Source organism: Aptenodytes forsteri, unplaced genomic scaffold, assembly GCF_000699145.1.
Source record: "Aptenodytes forsteri isolate BGI_AS27 unplaced genomic scaffold, ASM69914v1 Scaffold126, whole genome shotgun sequence".
Taxonomy (NCBI): domain Eukaryota; kingdom Metazoa; phylum Chordata; class Aves; order Sphenisciformes; family Spheniscidae; genus Aptenodytes; species Aptenodytes forsteri.
The window spans coordinates 1188705-1212666 of NW_008794599.1; the positions used below are offsets into that span (position 1 = coordinate 1188705).

At 42.2% G+C, this 23962-nt stretch overlaps 1 protein-coding gene across 5 annotated transcripts in view; it reads right to left on the reverse strand.

The window, feature by feature from the left end:
• Positions 1-23962, reverse strand: part of FLI1 (Fli-1 proto-oncogene, ETS transcription factor) — a 91505-nt gene that overhangs the window by 53615 nt on the left and 13928 nt on the right. The gene's annotated exons all lie outside the window — the stretch shown is intronic.

Here is a 23962-nt window from a genome sequence, read left to right on the forward strand (position 1 = left end):
AAAAAACCCACCAGCCAACCACCCTTCAAAGACCCATTTCTGATTTGTTAGTGAAATTGAGGGCTTAAAAAAAGAAAACAATTTGAGGCACATTTTGGCATAGTCCCAAACCAATACCAACATTATGTTTTGCCCTGACTAAGAGTTTCAGGCAATACCTGCACATATATCCAGACAGACAGGGCAGTGCAAGGAATATATTACTGCTTGTTTAATATTTTGCTTGTAAATGCCTTGGGGGAATGGGCTGTTGGGTTTTTTTTTTTTCCGCTTTTCTGAGCACATTGGCACGCTGGTCCATATTTAGTCATGGTCTGTATCTCTGCCGTCTTAGTGCTTTCACAATACAAACAAATACACTAATAATGTTCACACCTCAACATACCTCATTTCCTCAACTTTCAAGTGAGCAGGAAGTGTACAGGAAGCACAGAAAAGATGGTCCTGTGGTTTCAATACTAGAGTGATATTTGGGAGATATGGGCTCATTTACCATCCAGGCAGCAAAACTGTTTGTTCAACTCAAGTGAAAGTTCTCTGTAAAATGAGGGGCAAAAGTGGGTGTCAAGGCCACAGGGTAAGAGATGGACAAACCTAGAATGTGGTGAGATACCGTTTTCATATCCTGAGAAAATTATGAAGGCTGTAAGAAATTTTCCAATCCTGATGTTGGACAGGAAGTCAAAATTATTATCCAGAGAAGTCCACCTTAAGTAAACTGAAATATTCTGTTTCAGATATTCTGAATGTTTTGTTGCAGTTTTAACCTTTTCAGTTTTCTTAAAATATTGCAATTGGCTTATGTTTCTAAATGAAGAGTAGTTTCAAAACAAAACCTGGAAAACTTGAGAAAGCACCAAGTAGGGCTTTCAGCAAACTGTCAAAAATCAACCTTTCCAGTGAATAGGTAGGGCTTTGATAAATTTGCATCTTTCTAACGAAAAGACACTAAGTTGAAAAAGGTCAGACCGTATCTAACGTGAATCTTCTTGTATATGTCCCTGGTACAAACACAGAGTGAATACTGTTACAGTTTTTGGAGACGGGGCCAAATTAAGCCTTTCTAGGCTTGCTACTATGCCAGCAAAGCCAGTAGAAGTTTTGCCTTTGTCTTCAGGGTGACGTATGATCGAATCATCCGTGTAGCTGTTTGCATATCCGTGCACTTAAATGTGAATGCGTGAATGACTCCGTCTCAAACGCACACAGTATGCACTATCTGTCCTGGCAAAATTTCAATACCTAAGCAGTTATAGCCTGTAGACTTTTAATGATGTTTTTAAGACTTTATACAGACACCTAAAGAAGCAATTAGATGCTTAGAAATAGTTTAAGAAAATCTATGTGGTTCTTAACTCTGGCTGATTTCATTTGCCTGTGCAGGTACCTCAGTATCTTTAAGATCTGGCATTTTGACATCATGGCGACTAAAACTACACCAGATTCCTATCCTGGAGGGAAATGGAGGTCTCCAAGAGACACGCGTAAGGACCAAATAAAAATTGCAGCTCCCTTCTGGGATACCTGACACAGACTGGGCTGACCAGCTCTTGCAAGCCTGAGCTGCATCCTCTGGGGGTCTGATTCTCCTCCCAGTCCGCAGCGCTCAGGGAGTCCAGGCACAATGGTGCTCCCTATAAGGGACAGGTTCTTACTGATTTGGAAAGATACCACATGAAGGGAAGAAGCATGTGTTCCTCATGCCAGGTCTAACAGTCACTTTCCTCATCAGCATCCTCTTAAGAGCAAGTTTTTTGCTGGCCAGTACTCAGTAATTCAGCAGTGCCTCTTTGTTAGCTGCCCTGTCTGTTCCTGTTAGTTTGTGATGATGATTAAGACAATTTCTCTTCAATGAGGACAACAAAGAGATTTGAAACATTGCTTCAGATGATGTTTATGGGATGAAGAGTAAGAAAGAAAATCAGCTCCTCACACACAACATAGCTTTGAAGGGACCTGGGGTCTGTTGGGTGACTTGGTGACAAAGCACCTTATAGAGCTGCTACAAAATAGGGCTAATAGTGAAAGTGACCTTTGGGGTAAAGCACTTCAAAATTAATGGATGCAAAACACTGCATGAGAGCTAGGTATGAACAATCCAGAGAACACAGGAAGAAAGAGCTCGTATTAGCGTGCCACACACTTACTCACATAGCAATTGCAGTTCTCAGAAGAAAGCTATAAAGTGGAGATGGTGGTATTACAGCAGCGCTTCAAGAGATTTTGAGAGATATTAGGGCCTCTCTTGTGCCTTGGAGCTGTACACATTCAACTCTTTCCCCAAACTCACACCTTTTGGTTGGGAATGAGAAGGTAACACAGGCAGAAAACCCAGAGGCTGGCTTGCAATATTCACTGGCTGAAGACATGGGCACCCACTATTTGGCTACACCATAAAAGCTGACAGAAAAGTTTTTGCTTCAGAGGTACCTGTTAATAAACCACAAAAGGCTACACGACTGGAAGTCTCACATGCACCAGTTAATACAGCTAATGAGGGATCAAAAATAAATATTAATGTTGCCAAACCCCTACCTGCAGGTGTGAGAATAGATCGGCCTACCTGGAAATATGAGTCACCTCCCAACAAGAGCTGGTGGGGCAAAAGCTTTTATGTGGTAATGTGCTAATGATACAGATAAATGTGGGTGTGGGGAAGCAGAGACCGTGGAGCACCCCCTCTTCTGCTTTCATGGGAGAGCTGGGTACCAAGGGCTACAGATCAGATCAGACCATCTGACTTTAGAAAAACAATGAACTGTAGGGGAAGCAGCTGAAAAAATGAAATGGCAATGGTTTAAGCTCCCTCTTTGGTTGTCCTTTCCAAGCACTCAGTGCCCAAATGGTCTGTCTCACCCTCTTAGAGTGGCATGCCTGGAGCGTGGCCCATAGCTCCCCTGCCACAGGTATCTAGGTTGGAAAGGACCTCTGGAGATCATGGCAAGATACATTTTACATATCTTACACTGATGTAATTACAGATGCTCTACTCTCCCCTGCTACTTCTTCATGTCACAGTAGACATAACGTGTTTAGGAACGCCAGAGGACCTCAGGGTTAATCTCCAGGGAAACAATTTTTTCAGTATCATCCAAGAAAAATGTTAGGTGGGTGTTGTTAAACATGTCAAAATACTGCCTTGCTTTATCTCACATACTAAAGGTTGCATTTAGGGGTAGATTTCACGCCACTTTTCTCATCTGTGAAAAACTTTTCTTTAACATGCAATCAAACAAGACATAAAGACATCATTCACTGAAGGTTAAACAGCACAACTGTAGTAAAATCAGGCTGAGAGCCCAATTATTTGGGTTCTTACAACACTGCCTTGGATGCTGAGCCATAGTGTGACATGTAAATAAGGTGCTTTCTTGAGGGACATCTTCAAAGGCATAAATATGAATCAGGCAAGCAAAATACATTTTATCCCTCATTTAAAGCTTTCGAATACCCCACTCTCTGCCTTAACTCAGTTAATACAAAAATTGCATAGAGGTAAAATCTCAATACGCAGGAGCAGGAACAGAGCATTCTGTCTCTGTTTCATTCATCAGGCCTTTTTCCCCCCATACTTGCCTGCTATTCCCATTTCCTTCCTTCTCATATCCACTGCACACACCCACTGCCTCACTTGTTCACATTCACAGGCAAATTGTTTTACAATGATCTTTTTTAAAAAATATGCTTCTTTTGAGCATTTTTTTCTTTTCTCATGGATAGCAGCAAATGGATTAGCTATTGGGTCCTGGTTCCTTTCACAAACGGGGCAATTTCTCTTCAGTTTGTCCATCTCATGCTATCTTGGCAAAATTCTCTTCTTTAACCGTTTTCTCATATAAACTGAAGGAACAATTTATAATTGCTTTTGTTGAGTGAAGATGGGATTGACTATCTGATTAAAACCGACCACACACTTAAAAGTCAGATCCAAGCTTAGTAAGTCTGGATAATGTAAATCTGGGTTTGTTTTTCACTTTAGGAGGGAACTGTTTAAGACTTAAGCAGTACAATATCTTCTTTGGAGGTGCCCACGTTCTTTTTTATATATGGCCCTAAGTTTTTGGCTTGATTTAGGTGGAAAGTCTATGCTATTTGGCAAGTATTCATAATCCAGGCTTTTAGTTTGTTCTGTGTAGTAAAACGCACATTGCCAACATTATTTAAAAAAATTATCAGTTTGAATGAAATTGCTGAGTTAAAAATTGTATAGTTACAGGAACTTTCAGTCTAGTCCTCTAAAGACTTAATTCATACATTAGAAGTCAGGGGCCTCCCTCTGCAATTTGTTTGCTTTCTTCTCATTGTATTTATGTAACTAACAAGCAGACGTAAGTGTAACTTTTGCTTCTGTTTTCACTAAAATAACAAATCCACTTAAACAAAATGTACAATTCAATAAATATCAAGCATAAAACATTCAGGAAAGAGTTTGCATTTTTGCTCATCTCAGTTCATGTTTTAAGGTGTGATTAATTTCCTTTAAGTATGACAGTCAAAATGAAGAATGTGCATAAATTGAAATAACCTGGGATGAGAAATGTATATGACCGTGACTCATTATATTCAGGTCAACTCATCGATTCACTGGCACAAGAGTTTACCATGTTGCCACCCTAAATTCTTTACATAAAGAAAAGAATATTGCTCGATTCATTAACGATGAATGTTATGCTCAGTGGAACAAATCACAGGTTAACTGACAAATAATGCATTTGTTTAGAAAGAAAAACACGTTTTTACTCAAGCCCATTACACAACAGCGAGAGAAGCAGAGAAGAAGGTTAATGTATGTGTTACTATGTGGATTATAGTCACACCCTCACCCAGACGCAAACCCTGTGCAAGCTGCAGTAAGAACAACAGGAAATGGCCTGGGGTATTTATAGCATTATTGTGTTTATCCTGAAGTGATGTTCTGCACAGATTATTATGAAGTTTTTCGTGGGAGAGGATACAGCTTGTGTCAGCTGGAGATTTGCATGCACTTCACCCAATATGCTCTCTGCTAAACCTGCATAGTCCCCCCTCTACCTTTCTTTGCTTTTTAAAGGTTTGCTGTATACTAGGACTTCTCTGCAGCTGACATGATGGGCCACCCCCCCACAGTGCAAACAGGAACCCTGGTAACCAGCATGTTTGGCCTAAACCTATATTTGTTTCACCAGATTTACAAATCCACAGTGAGATGTCATGAGAAAAAAAACAAACCCACACACGTCAGTGGTCCTGAATTTCTGAAAAGTGCAGTCCACGCTAGACCGAGACAAAAGTTCTTCTGTGCATTTTGGGTCTTATTAACAAAGAAATTGATGACACCAAAAACCTTTTATCAGAACCCAGGGCTCGCTCTTCAGGACAGATTAGTCCACTCCTGGGATTCTCTTTGTTTGGAGAATCATTTCCATGTCCTTTATTTTCAGGTAGGGTAATGAAATACCTTCCCATTTATCCCTTTCTCCTGGGGAGGCATTCAGCAAAAGGTAACAATTTTCATGGAAAGATCATCTACATATTGCCAGCCTCAGCCTAGCCATCTTTCTGCTGATCTGAACATTGTAAAGAGACTTTGTCTAATTCATTCCCATCGTCTAAATTTGGCCTGAAGTTTGATAGAGGAAAAAAAAACAACACATATGGGAGATGAAGTAGATAGATAGTATAACAACTTAATATCTCTGTAGGGTAAAAACCCCTCCACCCACTCACAAAACCTATGCAAGCATATATCCATCTACGCAGACCAGTTTATCTCCGTGAGAGATAACGAATAAGGAACATTAAAATAATAATGATAAAAAATAGTGTAACTCAGGAAGCAAAGAACCTGTTGTTACTTCATTGTCAGAACAGTTTTTTCTTATCTTAGTCACATCTCCTGAGGTTTGTTCAACTCATGAACGGCTCATGAACGTTCAGCTCATTTCTTTGTTTACACCCCATGATCTCTAAAAACCTCGATTAAAAGCAATCAGAAAAATCCATCATATGACACTTAGGCCATTTACAGTCTGTGACAATTATTAGCAAATGTTAACCTTTCCTTTGAGAAAACAGAAGGAAATCCTCCTTTAATTTAAGCTTTCAACCATCATCCCCCTCTATCTCTGCAGCAAATCAGAGCATCTCCATGATGCCATTGTTTGCAAATATAATAAGTCCCGTTTTTGTCTGTTTAAAAAACAAACAGAAACAGAAAAGCATCAGGAAGTCCCTGTGAATGGGAGCAACACTGCATTTCTGTATGTAGCGCATTAATTAATGCAATTGAGCCAATATCTGAGCAAAGCTTGTTCCTATGAATGCTGTTCAAATCATTATCAGTTCTCTTAGTGCTTCATTATGGTTGCACTGATCAAGACCAGATTTCCTGGGCTAATTTGCATCATATTCTGACAGGTGCTAGTCCAGGTGTCCTATTGTCATTCTGAATTAATAAACATGATTCAACCCCCTCCTTTTATCATTTGTGTGATAGAAGGAATAATAGAAATGGAATGGGCTGGGGGGCGCAAAACAACTTATCTGACTTCATCTCCCAGAAAGGCCTTTCCTGGGGTTTTGCCAGGTTTAATTTTAAAATGACAAGCTCACACACCACTTCCTCTGTGTCGCCTACCTGTCACATTACTTCCATACCCTCCCCTCACTGGCTTGTGTCTTAACATTTAGGCAGGGCTGCCCACAGGACCAGTTTGCATAGTGCACCATATTAAGGTTTCTTTTTCCATCAAGTAAACTGATAAAGCACAAGCCAGCCCCCAACTATTTCTGATTTGGACAGCCCTGCTCTAAGGTATAAACCTACTTGGATCTTCTTGTAGCCCTTAAAGTCATCGTTGCACATCCTTGGCATTTAGACCCTGTCGGCATCTACCTAGATTGTACCTGTCTCCCTCCTTGCCATTCATCACTCACAGCCTAAAATTAGACACCTAAAGCCATCTTTTTTAAAAAAAAAACAACCTTTTTCTTCTTTTAAAGATGATGATGATCATTAGGAGGATATATACGGCAAGCAATGAAGGGCTTTGGTTTACAGCCACATGATTCACAGTCATGCCATCCCAACTTACCACCTTAGGTCTGTAAGCAGCACAATCCCTGTTCGTGCAGTTTTCCTGCGTTGTAATAGACCCAGCACAAGTGTCTCTGCATCACGCTTCACACTTTTCTGGTTCAGAGCAGCTGGGAGTGCCCGTGTAGACATGCACCAAGGGCCTTTTAATCACACGTAATCTTCATTAATTTATAACTGGAGTTTTAATCTTTTTAGGACATAATTTCTAGCTCTTCCTGGCGATCCCAAGAAACTCACTTTTATTAAATAAATGCTGATATTCTTATGTAGTTAGAATGCATTTCAGGCTTTCCAGATGAAAACCAAATACCACAAGAGCTGGCAACAGCATTGCAATGTCATCCAGCATTTCTCTCTCAGTCCTTCTACAGAAGTCGATTAGCCCCACACCGTCCTGTTTCTTGCTTCTCTTTCATACATTCTTCTCTCTCAAAGCCCCTCTGGCCATGTGGTATCCAGAACCAAATGCCTTCTGACATGTGCACTCGTATCATACAGGGTGTTTATTATGAGCCCAGCTTGGTGACATGAGAGTATTAATGCAGAGGCAGCTCACAACTGCACTGACCTTGTTTGCTGTTTTCACCTGCCTGATAACTCTCGTCAGCTGAATTGCTCCTCAGATTTCTTAGGTCTTTTCTGGTAAAGAGGAAATGCATTTAAGCCTAATACCAGGGCTGCCCTCTTAGCCTCTGGGTGGGTGCAGAAGCTTCCCTCTTGCTTTCTGCAGGGGCATCTCACTTGTTTCTTCGTGTTACTCAAGTCATATGCCTCTTTCCCCACGTTTAATTTACCTCAGATCTCCATTGCTCATCTAATCTGCAATATAATTGTCCATCTAAAAATACAGGAGGCAAAACCCAGCCTTTCTTCATTATCTTTACTAGAATGGGTTTATAACAATTGAAGCTCCAGCTATTTGTATGCAGGGATATATCTGAATTTCCTAGTGTTTCTTCGAATTTGTTCCACGTGGCCTCACTCCCCTAAGGTACGACTAGAGAGAGAAAACCTGGACTTCATGGTACATTTCTCAGCTCCTGCACTAAGGTCCTGTGTGTACTTGACCAAGTAAGGTAAGGAACACTCGTCTAAAACAGGCTAAAGCTTATGCCCAGAAAAGCAGGTGGACGAACGACCGTATCAGGAGACCAGGCCTTCTGTGTCTCAGGTTGCCTGTCTGGCTTACCTTGTGCATCTTTTTATTTACCTTGTGCATCTTTTTTATTAGGATGAGTAAAGAACCAGCCTCTCTAAGTGAAATGTTTGCATCTGCGATCAGGGTTTCCACTCCTGCAACGCCCCCACACCCAACCGCACTCTAGAGTTCCATGAAGCGGGGGAAGGCTCTGAGCTTGCTCAAAAGGCAAAACTCATTTTAACTGCATTTTCTGTCCCCTTTGTTTTTTAAGAATCAGCCTGCAACAAATAGCACTTGCTAAATGACTGTCTAACAAGACAAAATGGTGCAAACCTCCCAGCGTGCCCCCCCCTAGCTGGAAAGCACTTGTCCTTAGCAAGCCAGGCACTGCGCCCCTGCTCGCAGCCACTGTCAGGTGCATGCAGAAGAGGTTCCCAGTTCTATAGAGCATTGAGAGACAAGAGCTGTTTCTTGTTATTGCAGCCTCTAATGAAAACTCGCCTGCCACGTACCCAAGTGTGATCTGGAAGCAGATTTGCACCTGTCTCAGCAGGCTGAAATCAAACAATAACAGTGCTGAGAGAGCAAGTTGGTTAGCAAGCAGCAAGGGCAAAGCAAGCGGCTGAGAGCCCCCTTGGTACGCCTCTGCTCTACTGCTGCTCATCAGATTCTTTTAATCAGATCATCAGAGCAAGGATTTTTTGTGCTTTACATGCACGTTGTATACCTTTCTGCTCAGGAAAAGCAACCCACAGCTAATGTGACCTTTGCATCTTTGATTATCAGGGCTGGAAAGAAAAAAGTGTCCCTGAGAGCATGTAGTACTGAGCAGATGATAGCCACTGCTCTCCCACAGGCTTCTAGAAACGCAGTGGTGGGGTGCAGCTACCACCCTTCCTGCTCATGCTGAGAGGCTGTGACTACAGAAGCTCAATACAACGTGTGTCACATGAGATTTCTGTTAATACAGTTGTTTTAGGTTATACGGGCTTCAGAGCAAAGACTTTTTTTCTGTGTTTCATAAGTGACTAGAATATTTTAGATCCTATAAATAGTGTCTTTCCTTTCCTAGTTGCAAAAACCCCATCTCCTGCATTCAGCTGCTTTGAACTTTATTTCAGAGAGAATTTTCTATTGACGTTTTAGGCACCTACAGCATTCTTTATCCAGCGCTTACAAAGCTCTTTGTGAAGATTCGTCAGTTTTCAGCCTTACCTCAGAAGAGCATTACCCATTATTATTTTACAATTAGGAAAATCAAGGCACAGAAGGCTCTAGTGATTTGCTCAGGGTCTCTCGGTAAGAAAGAGGAATAAAGCCAAGGAGAGTCCACTTGCAGGCTTTTGCTCTAATGACTGAACAGCATTCTTCAAAAAGTCTAGCTTTTTCAAAAGAAGGGACATGTGAGTGTGATTGTTATCTGCTGAGCAGAGTAGATACCAGATGAGAGATCTTTCCTCTTTATCTTTTTACTAAATAATAGATGACTGATTATGATCTCAGATGCTAAGAGAACTTGGTTACAGATAATTTCAGGTTTCTGAACATGTTTCTCTTCTAGAAGAATTCTTATCTACATAAGCCATTAAGTTAGTCATAACGAAGAGTGAATAACCAAGTACACGTCTCAGACACAACTCCTGATGAAATACTCCACCACCTGACTCAGGATGAGTAAACCTCAAGTTGCCTCTGTGCTAGCGCTGGGCAAATACACTCTGGAGGATGGCTCCTATTCCAAAGAGCTCAGGGTCTGGGTAGGCAAGATAGGAAAACGGGGAATGACCAGTCCTGCCTGGAAGTTCAGTGGCTTCCTGTGGTTGTACAGAAAGCCACTGGCAGAGCCAGGAATGGAAGTCAAGTGTCTGGATCATAATCTCATGTTTTAAGCACAAACCAGCTTTTTTTTCTTCTAACATAGTCGTTACAGCAAAACTATCTTTCAGAGCTCCTTTGCAGGATTCCCCCGGGGTGTGGGAGCCATCCTGCCCCACTTCAACACCTTGTCAGTTGCAGATGAAATATCCTGCACATAAGCAGGTATGTAGCTGCATGAATCCATATCACTGCAGTTCTGGGTTCCATAACAGATTGAGATGAAAGACTAGAGCCAAGGACTTGACCTGCAAAATGACTTTTGAAGCATTTTATGTGTACAATGCTACAGAAATAAATATTGATAATCATTTAGTCCTGCTCACCCCCCTGACCCTACTTTGAATCCCAGGTCAGTTTTGATGGAGTCAATGGAGGAGCAAAGATGTAAAAGATGCATATTTACATATATATATATATATATAAAAAAAAATAGCATTGCCTGAGACAGATCCATTTTTCAACTGTCTGCTTGACTCCACCAGTTTAACCTGCAATTTATACTGAGTAAGCGAAGAACCATGATCCTTTTATCTACTGTAGCTGATGATACTCAAAAGCACTTTGTTTACTTAGTATATTGCACATTCATTGAGCCTTGTATCAATAAACACTGCATGTGCTGACACCATCTGTATCAAATACTGCTTCATGGACAAAGCTCATTTGCGATACACCTAACACTCAGGTACAGCCCATTCCACACAGTTAAATTCCTTACAGCTTTTTGACTTGCTACCTCAATTAAAACTATGGCAGGCCTGCTAATCTCTGTTAAAAAAATCACATACACACACTTGTACTTGCTATTAAAGACTTAAGTTCACAGAGGTAGACAAGAGTGCCTACGAGCAGTTGTGTATTTGTGAATGCATACATATGCAATGTAGAGGAGGGCTTGGAAAGATGCGTCTTTAAGCAGTGATGTAAATGTGAGGGAACCAGAGGGTGGTTCTTGTGTGGTAGAAGAGGCTGCAAAAAGAGCATGTACCTTCCTACCGTGGAGGTTCATCTCAACAAGGGAGGACTGTCCCTGCAGAGCTGAGCCTTCGGGACCTGAAAATAGCTGGTGTCACTCGTGTCATGACCTGGGCAAGACCTGGGTAAAGAAAGACCTGGGCAGCATTTGGGAGAATGGTCTGTCAGGACTCAGGGGGGATTTTTCACAGCCTGCTCTGTTTCTGCTCCTTTGCTACACAAGACTTGTTACATACACGTTTCACCTCTCTGCTGGTGTACACACACCTTCCAAATCACACATTTCCAAACATGTTTGCATGGCTTGTCAGCTAACCTCCTTCAGGCTGGCACAGAACAGTGCATGGTGAGAAAAGTGTTGCTCACAAGATAGGGTTTCTGTGGTTGAGGGTTATGTTAATTAATTAACTCTTTTTTATTTTTGGAAGTCTGCAGCTGCTAGTTTTGAAACGACCAATCCTAGAGCTGCAAAAGTATGAAAGAAAGGGTAAGAAATCAGTGGAAGAAATAGACAATCAGAGTGGAGTCCTGACTGTGTGCTGGCTGCTATTTTTTAAAACACATAAAAGTTTGGCTTGTGTAAGAAACCATCTGGTATTTAGGCCTAGTTGAAATTTTAGCTGTGTGCGTGTGCTCTGTGCATGAATCAATGGAGCAGCTTCACAGGCGCATGCACGTACTCTGCTGGACTCCTTCACCAGGCAGTCCAGGGCACTTGCTGCAAAAATCTGGAAAACCTATTGGACTTCACACCCTTCTTACCCCTTCTGGACAGCTCGGAATGGTCCTTGATCTAAGGGAAAACATACTTGCCCGTCACAGCTGCAATGCTACAAACCCATGTTACAAATAAGTGCATGACCCAAAAGATTGCTAGCTATACCAATATCTCAGGAACATGGTAGAAGGTTGTTGAATGTTTGTAAAGAACATAATGGCAAGAACCACTGGGTTTCTTTCTGTTCAGTACACTGCGTTGCGGGATGAGCCTGCACTGAGATCATTGTAGCTGCTGGTCATGAATAGAAACGCAGTCAGTCCCACCTCGTAAGAGCATCTACTCCAAATCGACCAGACAAGGCAGAGAGGAAAGGAAGCGTTTGCTTACTTCTGCAGATGAGAAACTGAGATACAGAGAGATGAAGTGAAATGCCTGAACTCATACAGGAAACCTGTGGCAGAACAACTAACTGAACCAGGTTGGGCACTGCTGAGGACAAAGGCTGGAGTGAATTAACTGCTCACAGATTTTTCTGACTCACCAGAAGTTTTTTTAAAAAAAAAAAAAAAAAAAAAAAGCATTGCTCTCCCAGAATTGCATCAGGGAGGCTTCTTCCAGCGTGTGTTAATGCCAAGCACTGGGAACAACATGTGCCAGTCCAGTGACTCATGCTGAGAAAAGACAAATTCAAACGGGAACAGGTGCAGCTGAGGGCTAAGGAATAACTGGGAGAAGGAAGGTTATGAAAGAGATTAGAAGATTTTTGTTTATCCTGGCAAAACAAAGAGAGAGGTATGGCAGTGTTCTGTAAATACACTGGGGACATAACTTCAGGGAAGGGAAAGTGCTGTTTAAGCTAGTAGTGCTGGCATGAGAGAGGTATAAATCAGTCATGAGCAAATGTGAGTCCAAAATCAGAAGAAAGTATTCAAACATCAGAATGAAGAAGTTACAGAAGTCCTTTTCAATGGGGAGCAGTGGTGGTGGAAAGAAAATCCATCCATCCTTTACAGAAACCTTGAAGAGTTTGGGAAAGGAATGATAAAGCATGGTCATGTCTGACAGCAGCGAGTGGAGCTCGAGAATTGCTTCCACTCTGGAGTTCAAATTAAGTGCCTTAACTTTTCTTCACTCCTAAGGAATTTAGAAGAAGAATCTCTTGTTACATATGGTGCTTAGCACAACAGAGACCACTTTGGTCTCTAGGCACTACTGTAGCACAAATAATTCATAACACTAACGATCAACCATAATTACATCCTTCCTGAAGTAGAGATGACATATGAGAATACCAAAAATGAAGAGCAGCGAACTAACTGCAAGCTTATTCTATCCATTAATGACCACCCCATATTCTGTGAGAATGAGAAAGCGTCTGCTCTCAGACACAGTGGTGCAAATCCAGAGGGTTCATTGCAAGCATAGCAAGCTTGAACTTCAGTGCATTGCTTTCTCTTTCTGAAGGGGATGAACTCTACCCATTTGTTAAAACCTTTGCCCACTGCTCTGGAAGTGCTGTGAAGGCAAAGGATTCTTGTAACTGTAAAGCAGGTTTTTGGATGCCCGACAGAAACCAGCAAAGCGGACAGAGAGACCAGTGTCATCTTCAATACCAACTTGCAGAAACCGCGTGTCCTGGGCATGAGTTTGTGGGGCTCAGAGTTAAAAGTGAATATACCCTTTTCCTACCAAAAAAAGTGTTATGTGGTGATGCATATTGGGTATATTTTTTACGCAGCCTTCTATATAGCATTACTCAAAATCCAGAGGACCCAGTATCATTGTCAAGGGGAGGACAGAGCTGCTTTTCAGAAGAAAAGGACTAGAAGGTACTGTGGCAAAGCCCTCTTCCAGATCTTCCTCTGTAGAATTTCTGCATGGGTAAGAAGTAATACTTTTCAGTCTGGACCTGTCCATCCTCCTTCTTCCACTTTATGCAACACAGAAGGCAGATTGCAGCACAAAAACAATGTACTGTGAGATTCTGCACAGACGCTCAATCTGCGGCAGGACGGCGAGGAGCTGGAGTTTGGGCCACATGCCATCGGAATGGTAGCAGTTTCCCTTCAGCTTACTAGAGACGTCTCAGATTTCAAGTACAATCTTAGTGTCACAAGGGAATTCATGATCACTCGGATAAAATGTAGCACACACAAAATTTGCACGCACACTTGTCTGGTAGAAAATGGGATTCAGAAGAAATATGTGCAACTAAAAACACCCCAGATCCTGATAAGACACACTGGTTTTCTCTGCATCAGTTCCTCACTTAACATAAGATCATTCTTTCTCTTGTCACAGTGGAGCTGTTACAGACAATTTTGGTAATATTTGAAGGATGATACTGAGAGTTCTTGCCTAACAAATCACTTCAATGTGTGCTTATTTTAAAGCCTGGTTGGTTATAATGAAGTCAGACGTATTAGTTTATGGCTCTTAGAAATATCACCAAAATATAAATATTTGTGCTGTGGAAAGACATACATGTGCATATTAGATCTAATTAAGGACGGATGTTACCACGTATGTCACATGAATTTTGCGAGCAAGTTCAGGTTAGGAGTGTCATCATCAGAAAAATTATTCTTGCTGCAGCAAACCGTCTCTGAAGGACCACGAGTTACACAGACTGTAGTCTAGGTTCTTAGTATGCCTCAAAGACACCTACAGCAACTGTGATACCTACTCAAAGCAACTTTCAGCCTTTTGGGATCAATTTGTAAGTGGCGATCTATCTGAGTTTTGAGCTTGTACATTTATCAATAATTTCTGGCTCTAGTGATTTTTCTGCGTATCAGTGGTAAAACTCATGTAAGGGTGTTGAAAGTTCACCCTCTGCTACAAATCCCCGGGCAATTCTAATGCCAGGGACGTGTGAACAGCCACCAGGACTCCTTGCATCTCTGACGGTGACTTCCTGAGTGACCGGTTGCTTCCTGCATTTCACCTCCTAGGTTTTTTTTTTTTCTTTGCCTGCTTAGGTTATGGGCTTTTATTCCATCTACGTGCCATGCTTCGTCTTAGTGGGAGCCTCTAGGGACAAATACCATAATACAAGGAATTAATCATACGAGTCACGACTTCTGGTTCTAATCAGGAGTCAGTCCTAAAGGCTGATCTGCAACACGACCTTCACGGACAAATCCTCAGAATTTAATAGGGATTAAATCAATGGAGTTTTTATGGAAATTGAATTATACTGTATAGAAATTGTTCCATAAACAGAACACAGCAGAAAAGGCAAAACTTCCTTGATTTTCCCCTGGATTTTACAGAAGGGATATAATTTTCTCATACCTTTCCATAGATAATCCAAAGTTATTTGATAAAAAATGACATTTTTCAATGTAAAGGCATAGGATTTTGATATTACATGAGAAAACCTCAAATCAATACACTGAAACCTGCAGAAAGGCAATTCTGTAGGAGGGCAACGATGTCAATTCTTTTCCTTGCTTAAAGTAACATAGCTCCTGCTCCTCCTTTAGGCTTGGGTGAGCAGGGCTCCCTGGAAACTCTGCCTTCTTGTAAGCTGATGTGGTGCAGTAGTTCTCTGCTGCTTCAGTCTGTTTTAACCACTACCTATCTCTGGCCACCCTTTCAAGTTTACACACTACATACATTAAGGCATATATAGAAAACAGGCCAAGTCCAGAATCTTTTATCTTATTCCATATTCTGCCATTCCCAAATTTTGACAGTTTGGATAAATGAACCTTGGATACGTATTCTGGAGAGGCTGAACTTGCAAATTCGCTTTGCCTCCATATGCAGATGGCCAATAGGCAGCACAGCTTGCAGTTTCCCCTCTCCTTTCTAACCCTGCTGATTTGGATAAATGGGTGAACTCTAAGCATGAACGAATTGCACTGATTTCAATGGGAATTTGCAGATATCCAGTGTATATTTCTCAGAATCAGGCCCATGTTTGCACTTATGTCTGTGCTAACATATAACTCCATACTTCTGCAGCTGCTTTTAGTTGTGTTCAGAAGCACTTTATAGGCATCTACTCAGTCCTGATCCGAGATCACGTTCCTCTATCTGAACAAGAAGACAAGTGATTCTTGTCGTTCAAGTGGACAAGAACTTGTGATTCTTATAAAGAAAAAGCATCAGCTCTGATGTGTGGAGACTATGAAGGGACGGAGCACCTCAGCGAAACAGTACACTTCTCAGCTGGGTGGGGGACAGTAGCTGGGGAAAAGTGGTGCTTTCCCAAGGGACAGGCTCCTTACCACATGGCATAATTTGGATTTTGCATTGAATCTTTCACATCCGTAGCATATTCCTGATGTGATTGGCAGGACTGAAATAGAACTGCAGCCCCATAACAGCTAAGGGAAAAATAGCTGTAAAAAGAGAGTAACTGCCATTCAGTGTGGCGGTTTAAGAGAATCATCACTGTTAAAATGTATAGGGCTGCCAGTTCCAGTATGTACTAGGGCAATGCCATTTGTACTGTGTATGTGTAACCATTTTGGGGAGCATTTCTGCCAGTGGCCTAGATATTTCAGGACACAAAGTTCCAGCCCCGAGTTCAAATACCAAATAAGTTCACACGTACAAGCCTGTGCAAATCAATGAGATCTCAACACCTGATTATTTGATTTAGCAGAACATTAAAAATCCTGTATCTCTAGTAACATGCAGAGTCTTTGGCCAAGATTTTCCTTTTCTGCTTTATTTTGGTAGACTAGAGCATGGTGGCTGCCCACTGCTCTGGAAGTGGCTTCATTTCAACACCACCACAGTTCTTGCCCCTCTGCAGCTGGCAATGCAAAACTCAACTAGGTATGAAGAGGGCACTATCACTCTAGGCAGCCTGACTCAGAGGCTGGGCAGAAAAAAAATAAAAGGCAAATGTTCCATGCTAACATTATATGAAGTCCCAAGGAGATTTGGAACAGGAGCAGCAGAGGAGTTACAGTTTCCTTTGTTCTGTTAAAAGGAAAAAGGAAACACATCAGGAAACCAGACTGTGGAGCACAGGAAGTCTCACTTTGGCTGATAAAAAGGAACTGATGTGAGGTTGGTTCAGATGCAGTTATAAGTCAATCAAGCTTGGAACAACAAGAAGAGCTATTCAGAAGAAACCAGAGAGCCAAATTCTGCTTTTAGCTGTAAAAAGGGTATTTTAACCTCTCCTAATCTTTTCTTTATCTTCCTTTTAAAAAGAAAGCTGCTATAAAAAATGTTTAAATAAGAATTTTCTCATAGTACAAAAATCAGTTTCCTGAACTCACCACACCTTCCACTGACCCCACCATAGCTTACTCCAGTTTCTTTTTTTCACTCATCGACCAACTTAAAAAACTGTATTCTTGCTGATTTATCTCCTCCCCTCAGATCAAAACCAGCATTAGTTAAGAAGGGCAGTTTTTTTGCTGAGTGAGAAATCGGCAAATGACTAATTAAAGGCTCTCCTGCCCGTTATGTTATTTTCACTCCCTCTGCATGATTGACAAGCATCGGCCAGTACGCTAACGTTCAATTCCTGGCTGTGCAGCTTTGTCAGGCTGGGGTGGGGTGGGTTTGGGGTTTTTTTTTAATTGTTTCTTACTCCTTTACAGCCCTGCGGTCGGTTGAGCTCTGAGTTAGCCTATGCTGGAAGAACAGGAACAAGATACATCCAAATAAACCAGTAAGCTTAGCTATATCCATGACATTTACTACAGGAGCCTCTACTGAGCTGCATTTCTGTCTGTATTTTAGAGAAAAATCAGGAAAAGAAAGAATGCTTGATACACATGAAGAGCCAGGGTCATTTTCTTTAGAGCATTATACCAATGCTGAAGAGAAGCAAAGGCTGAGATTTTGCAAGACGCCTGTAGGATTTAGCCTTACTTCTCCCATCTATTTCCAGTGAGAGTTGTATATTCAATGTCCCTTAGCCAGTTTTGCAAATTTTAATCAACATATTTACATAAGAATCAGAATACTTTGTTAAGCACCTATAAAGCAGCCTGCTTTTCAGAGGGAACAGTTACCTTCAAAAGCTAATGAGAGTTACAGGCTATCAGTACCTTTACAAATCAAGCTGCTTGCTTAGTTAGACAAATATGCACTTATATACCTATTTTTAGGGCTCTGGCTTCAAAACATGGAAGCAAAGCAGAATTAGATGCATCAAAGTGTCTCTGGTATCAAATACTGATGGTCCCTACCAGGTCATTATTTCAAAGTTTTGCCTTTGGTGCTATTTGTCACTGGAGAAACAGAAGGTTTATCAGGACATACTTAAATGTCTTCAACAGTAACATACAGTAACATATATTCCTTTTGTTTAGGTCTCTGTCTTACAGCTAAAGGAAAAGCTTTTGGTAGCGGAGGTGGGGGAGGAAGGAGGTAACGTTTGTGGCTTTACTACAAGAGACAGGTTTCTAGATCAGTGTTACTAGCTGTGTAGATACGCATCAGTAATTATGTGGCCTGGGTAATGAGAGGAAGAAAGAAAATAAGCAGTAGATGCATTAACATTTTGAAGGCTTTGATATTTGGAACTCAGCAGAGTAGATTATACATTGTCCTGTACCATACGTTGCTGTTTATACCAGCACAATGTAGGTTGCTGATACGTTACTTCATCGGCACCCTGACTGCCCGGGCATCTGTGATGACGCAGCACACAGGTTAGCAGACTTGGGTCCACCATGAGGCGAATGATTTCCAGAAGGAGGCAGAAAACCACACTTGTGTGGTGATATTTTAGTCTGTATTTTCAAAACCAGCTATAAATATGCACTCGCAGCTTTGTAAGAAAACACTTGTTCACTCGGAAAGTGTTCGTAGGTATCACCCGTCGAAGTGTGACAGGGCCTTGTATAACTGAGAAGTGCACTGCAGGCAGCTCTTTTTACATGCCAGTGCTACATATGCATTTTGCGCTCATGTTCACATGTGCATGAGAGCACGAGAGGCACAGACACTGGAATTAGATCTGTTGTTCAATTCAGAACAAAAGATCTAAAGAGAATTTTACATTTGGGGGGAAAGCTGGCTTCAAACCAAGTTGCAGAGCTAAGTTCAGTGTATTAGACACGTTTTTTCTATGCAAGCCATGCACACATTCATGTACACTTTCGTACTAACACCATGCTTCTGCAGCATTAGGTGTTTAGCAAACCCACAAATATCTGAAAATCTGAAGTTAAGGCTCCCTTGGCTCCTTTAATTTTCCTGCTTGTGCACGTTTGCACTGAGATGGGACATGAGGTCTGTCTTTAAGTGGTCAAGTAAACTCAAGCAGAATGAGAAACTTTCATTTTTCAAAGGCAACTTATGGTGTGCTGTAAAAGAACTTCACATGCCAATGTTTTACAGGGAGAAAAAGAATGGAAGATGCTCTGGTTATAGGTTCATAAGTTCTAGGCCTGATCCTTCTCAGAAGATGTGAACTGAAATCAAGAGGGAAGCCTTCTGTAAGACCAGGAAGGAGAGACCTGAAGAAAACAAACTCCGCTTCCTGCAAAAATTGCTATAAATGCCCTTCCCCCAGCACATCTATCCTTATCAGCATGTCATCTAAGACCTCACTTTGAGGTGCAACCTTACCCTTTGCTTCTCTTGATTTCTGTCCCTTTCTCATAATACTCCAATGAATACTCTTACACGCCAAGACTCCAGCAAAACTCTCCGTAGAAGAAATGCTGCAAGGAGTGATAGAAGCTGGGCCTCCCCCCAGCCCCACCCTTACAGCAGGAGTATCACAAAATTAAAATAAATAACTAACATAAAAGCATGAAATCCTCAAGACATGCATGCTACTACTTAAAGTGACCACATCCTGTTAAGGTAAAATCCACAGTGGTAGAGAGAAACTATACAAGGCTCTCAGCACCTCTTTAAAGCCTCTGAGTGAAACCCCAAGTGCCTAAAATCTAAGCAGTTGGTGCTGTTTTGTTGTGCCTTAGGTTTGCTTCAGATCAATCTTCCTTCCCATAGCAGGAACAATTCTCTTACAGAGCAGCAGAGCTACTCAGTTTACCAGCTCTGAAATAACTTTCCCAGTGTTTTACTTGTGTAGCAAACGGGAGTTAGTACTGAACCCCTCGAGTCGACAGCACCCAGCACTACGGCGTGATTGTAAGTTCACACTAAGGCAAAAGGCGTGCATTTGCATACAGATCTTTGAGGGAAAATGCAGTAGCGTTATAAAAATATCCCAATTACAAAACATTTCTAACAGGTTTTTGCTCTTATATATTAGAAAGCCATTATGCAATGTAAATGTCACCTGAATAGGGACGAGGGTGTCAGGGAATATCATCATTTATGCCTTGGAAATTTCAGATTGCTTTGTTCAAAATTGCTTTTGAGAGACAGCAACATGGAAAGTCTCCAGTGAACAGACATCTTTGTGATTTCCCCCCCCCCCAATCTGGAGATTAAGAGTCTTGCCCTAGGAGTCAATGCCTTTTTGCCAGGAAAGGCCATCTCTAAAGGGCCAAAGCCAGGGCAATTTAAAAATGGTAAACCAGACATTTAAACTTGTTCAACAAGGAAACATGTTCTTAGTTCGAGATCTTGATGGCCACGTTTCAGGACGAGAGCAAACGCCTACAGTTCACAAAAGACAAGAAACAGTGATTGCAATAGAAACCCTACCCCACCCTTTGCTATAGCAACACCAACATACAAGTTGTCTTCTCGTGGAAGGAGACAAGTATGGTTGTCATCTACTTGAGTAATGCAAAATTTTCATTGAATGTCCTTCAGATGGTCTATCTCTTATGCCCAGAACATAAGGATAAACATGTTTTCACAGAATGAAGGCAGCAGTTACACAAAATATGCTTTTTTTATTAACAGTCAGGCTTTGGCAAGTGTATTTACTTTAATTACTGTCCACATGTAAAGTGGAACTGAAACAATTAAATCAGTTTGGAACCACACCATTTGTTATTGTGAGGAAGTCCATGCATGGGCATCTTGCTGAGATTAGATGTACCCTTTTTTGATTTAATTTGAGGCAATAAAAACCAAACCCCCTCAACACAATGTGAATTAAGTCAAAGCTGGATGTTAACCCAAAGAAGATGTGATTTGAAGTATCTGGAGGCATACAATAAAAATGTTATTGACTATTTAAAATTGGTGCAAACATAAGCCATCATGAGTTGCACTGGCTCACAATCATCTTCTGCAAGTGCTGTTCACAGAATATGAACTGAATATGGAAATGAACTAATAAAGATAAAGATTTGCTGCACTTCTTTCTCCATAAAAGGCCTTAGAGCATTGCTCTAGAGGTCACTTTCCAAGCCAGCCAGTCCACCTCCCGTGTCAGGTATTAAACAGATTATTTGAAGAATGCAGCAAAAATTGCCTCCCACCACTTCAGTAAGTGATCTAATTCCCCTTAAGATAAATAATTATTTATGAAGAAATAAAGACGCATTCTGGACCCGGTGCGTTGGCTCAGCAATATCACATGTGACGTAAGTCAGTGCATGATGGGGAAAGATGACTTTCAGTCCTGAGCCGATCCCATAATACATGTTTATATCCAAGCTTTGGGTTAAAAAACTCTGAAAACAAATTCAATTCACATTTGCACGTAATGCCCACAGAGGATGCAAATGTAGCCCAAGATCATCCTGACCACATCTATTCTCCGACAATGCTCCGTTTCCCCAGGAGTGTGCGGTTGTGAGCCCTTAGGACAGCTCAAGGCCACAGTGGATTTACCCCTTTACTGCAAAGTTACCCTGCAGTTGGGCAAGTTTGCAATTAAATTATTCCACGCAGGCAAAACCAGCCATCAGAGAGTCTGTTGTCAAAACTCTTTCTGAATAGCATAAAAAGATTAAGAGGAAAGTACAGGCCCAATATTGGGGATCACAGGGTGATCACAGGGTGAAGGGAGAGATTTTTATAGTAGACTGGACTCAGACTCTTTCTGTGTCTGCCAAGTGTGCAGTTAAATGTCTTTCACTCAATTAAAACAATTAGTCCGTGGAATAGTTTTGCATAGACTTGAAAAAACAGTCACTTGTTTTGTTTAAATTGAAGACAATCACCTGGAGCGGGTAGCCCTCTCCGATACCTATTCTGCGCTGCATAGCACTGATCTTCTACACAGACAGGTACGTTTCTGAGTTTACGGAGGGAAGCGCTTCTTAACCACGCTGGTACACAGATTTCATCTGGTCCCTCACCGTGTTCTTGCTCTAGATAATGAAAGAGCCTTTTTCCATGTTACTCTTGCTCTCTCATCACTTAGGTGCATCTTTCTGCCATATTATTCCCCACCCCAAACGGACAGCTTTGGGAGAAATCAATGCATACACCTACAGGAGAGCAGACCTAAGGACACAATTGCTTTTAAATTTCTTTCCTCTGGATACAGTACAGGTTTGCTTTACTATGTCCTAGAATTTAGAAAATCTACCCTGAAGCACAGGTTATATATAGAGCTCAGCACATTAAAAACATTTAAGCATCTCAAGCCACATCCTCTCCCATTGCCCTTCACCTGAGACAAGCTAGGCAAGGTGGCCTAACCCCTTCCTTGTAGTGGTAAACTGCAGCAAATCTGTCAATGCATGGGTCTGATATTCCTTGGGAACCCACTCTTTTTCTCCCCGGTAAGAAAATTTTCAAGAAATCTCAGATAATCCTGAGGGCACTACAGGAGCACTGATCTAAATACATGGTACAGAAAAGGGCTAAATTATAGGAGGAGGTAAACAGGACATGGGGGACCTGCAGCAACTTGATGATGAGTTGGAATTGCTCAGTAAACGAACCCAAGAGGAGACTCTGGTATATCTGGATCCCATCTCTCTTAGCTCGAACAGCCAAATTATTTCTGGACTGCAAGTGAAGCAGGACAATATAAGAAAAGGCTGCAGAGCAGTCAGCGGGCAGATCCAGGAGTCGGGGCAGTGACCTGGGATGCAGCTGAGTTCCTCCTTTCACCACAGCCTCCCCAACGTGACTGTAGGCCTAGCTGCTAAGCGTTGCAGTTCCTCATCTCCAAACCGGGGGGGCTGAGGCGGGGTTAGCAATAATACTTTGCAACACGGGGTGACTGGCGAGAGGAGGAGCTCCCAGTAGGCACCATGGGCTATGTGGGTCATGGGAATACTTCAGCACCTTTCAGAGGATGGTGTGGGGGGCTCGGGGCCTGTGCAGAAAAGCAAGTCCATGTGTGCACCGCAGCGAACGTACAGATGGGAAATTTCTGCACTTTCACTGCACAATATTTAGGGCTCCACAAATCAAAAAAGGTTGTGGTGCACTAACTGTATCCTGAATGAGGCCCGAGTTACTTTTGCTACAGATCTGAGGAGGTGGTGGGGGAAACGTGTCTTATTCCTGCCATACCTCCCAAATTTTGTGCTTTCAGTGCTCCTGCTTTCTCTCCGTTCCGACATTGACCCTTTCGTTCCCTCTCTCTTTCCTCTTTCCATTTTCTCTTCCTGGCAATCTCCTTCCCTCCCCCTTCTTTTGAGACCTTTCCAAACAGTGCACTTGCCACAAGCTGCAATCTAAGGAAGAAAGTTTCAGTTCCTGCCAGTTTGCAGCTTTTCTCTCCCCAGGTCAGCAAAAAAAAAAAAAAAAGACAAAAAAAAAAGACTTTTAAGAAGAGATCAACACCCCACCCAGGCGATAGGCATCTTTCGAAATCCTCCAACCCAAACACACCCACAGCGTCTCTCTCGCTTCAAGGCTCGTTTGTTCGAGCTGCTTCTGTACTATAGCGCTCCCTCAAGAAGAGCCTGTAAGAATTGCACAAGGGTCCCCCAAAGCAAGAAAGCCAACCTTCTGCTGCCTAGGCTCTGAGAAACAGCGTGAGCCACCTCGAGGGGCTTGGAAAAGGCTTGGTTTGTCTTTGCAGAGGCTGAAGGACCAGCCGGTTGGCCGGGGGAAAGGAGGGGGAACCACTCTCCAAGTCCCAGCAGCGTCCTCGGTTGCTCAAGGCCACCAGAGGTTGGCTGTGTTCGTGGTTTTTTGCCACACTCTCTGCTTCCCCTTCCCCCTACCTCGCCCCACGCTAGGGTGATGTTTCTCCTCCAAACCGCCCCGTCTCTCGCTTTCTCCCCCCAAAAAACTGCTGGAGGAAACCCACGGGCGACCACCAGAACCAGCAATGCATTTCAGGCAGGGCCGGGCGAGGAAATCAGAGCCGGGGGCTCACATCTGGGGCCAGCTCAGAGCCACT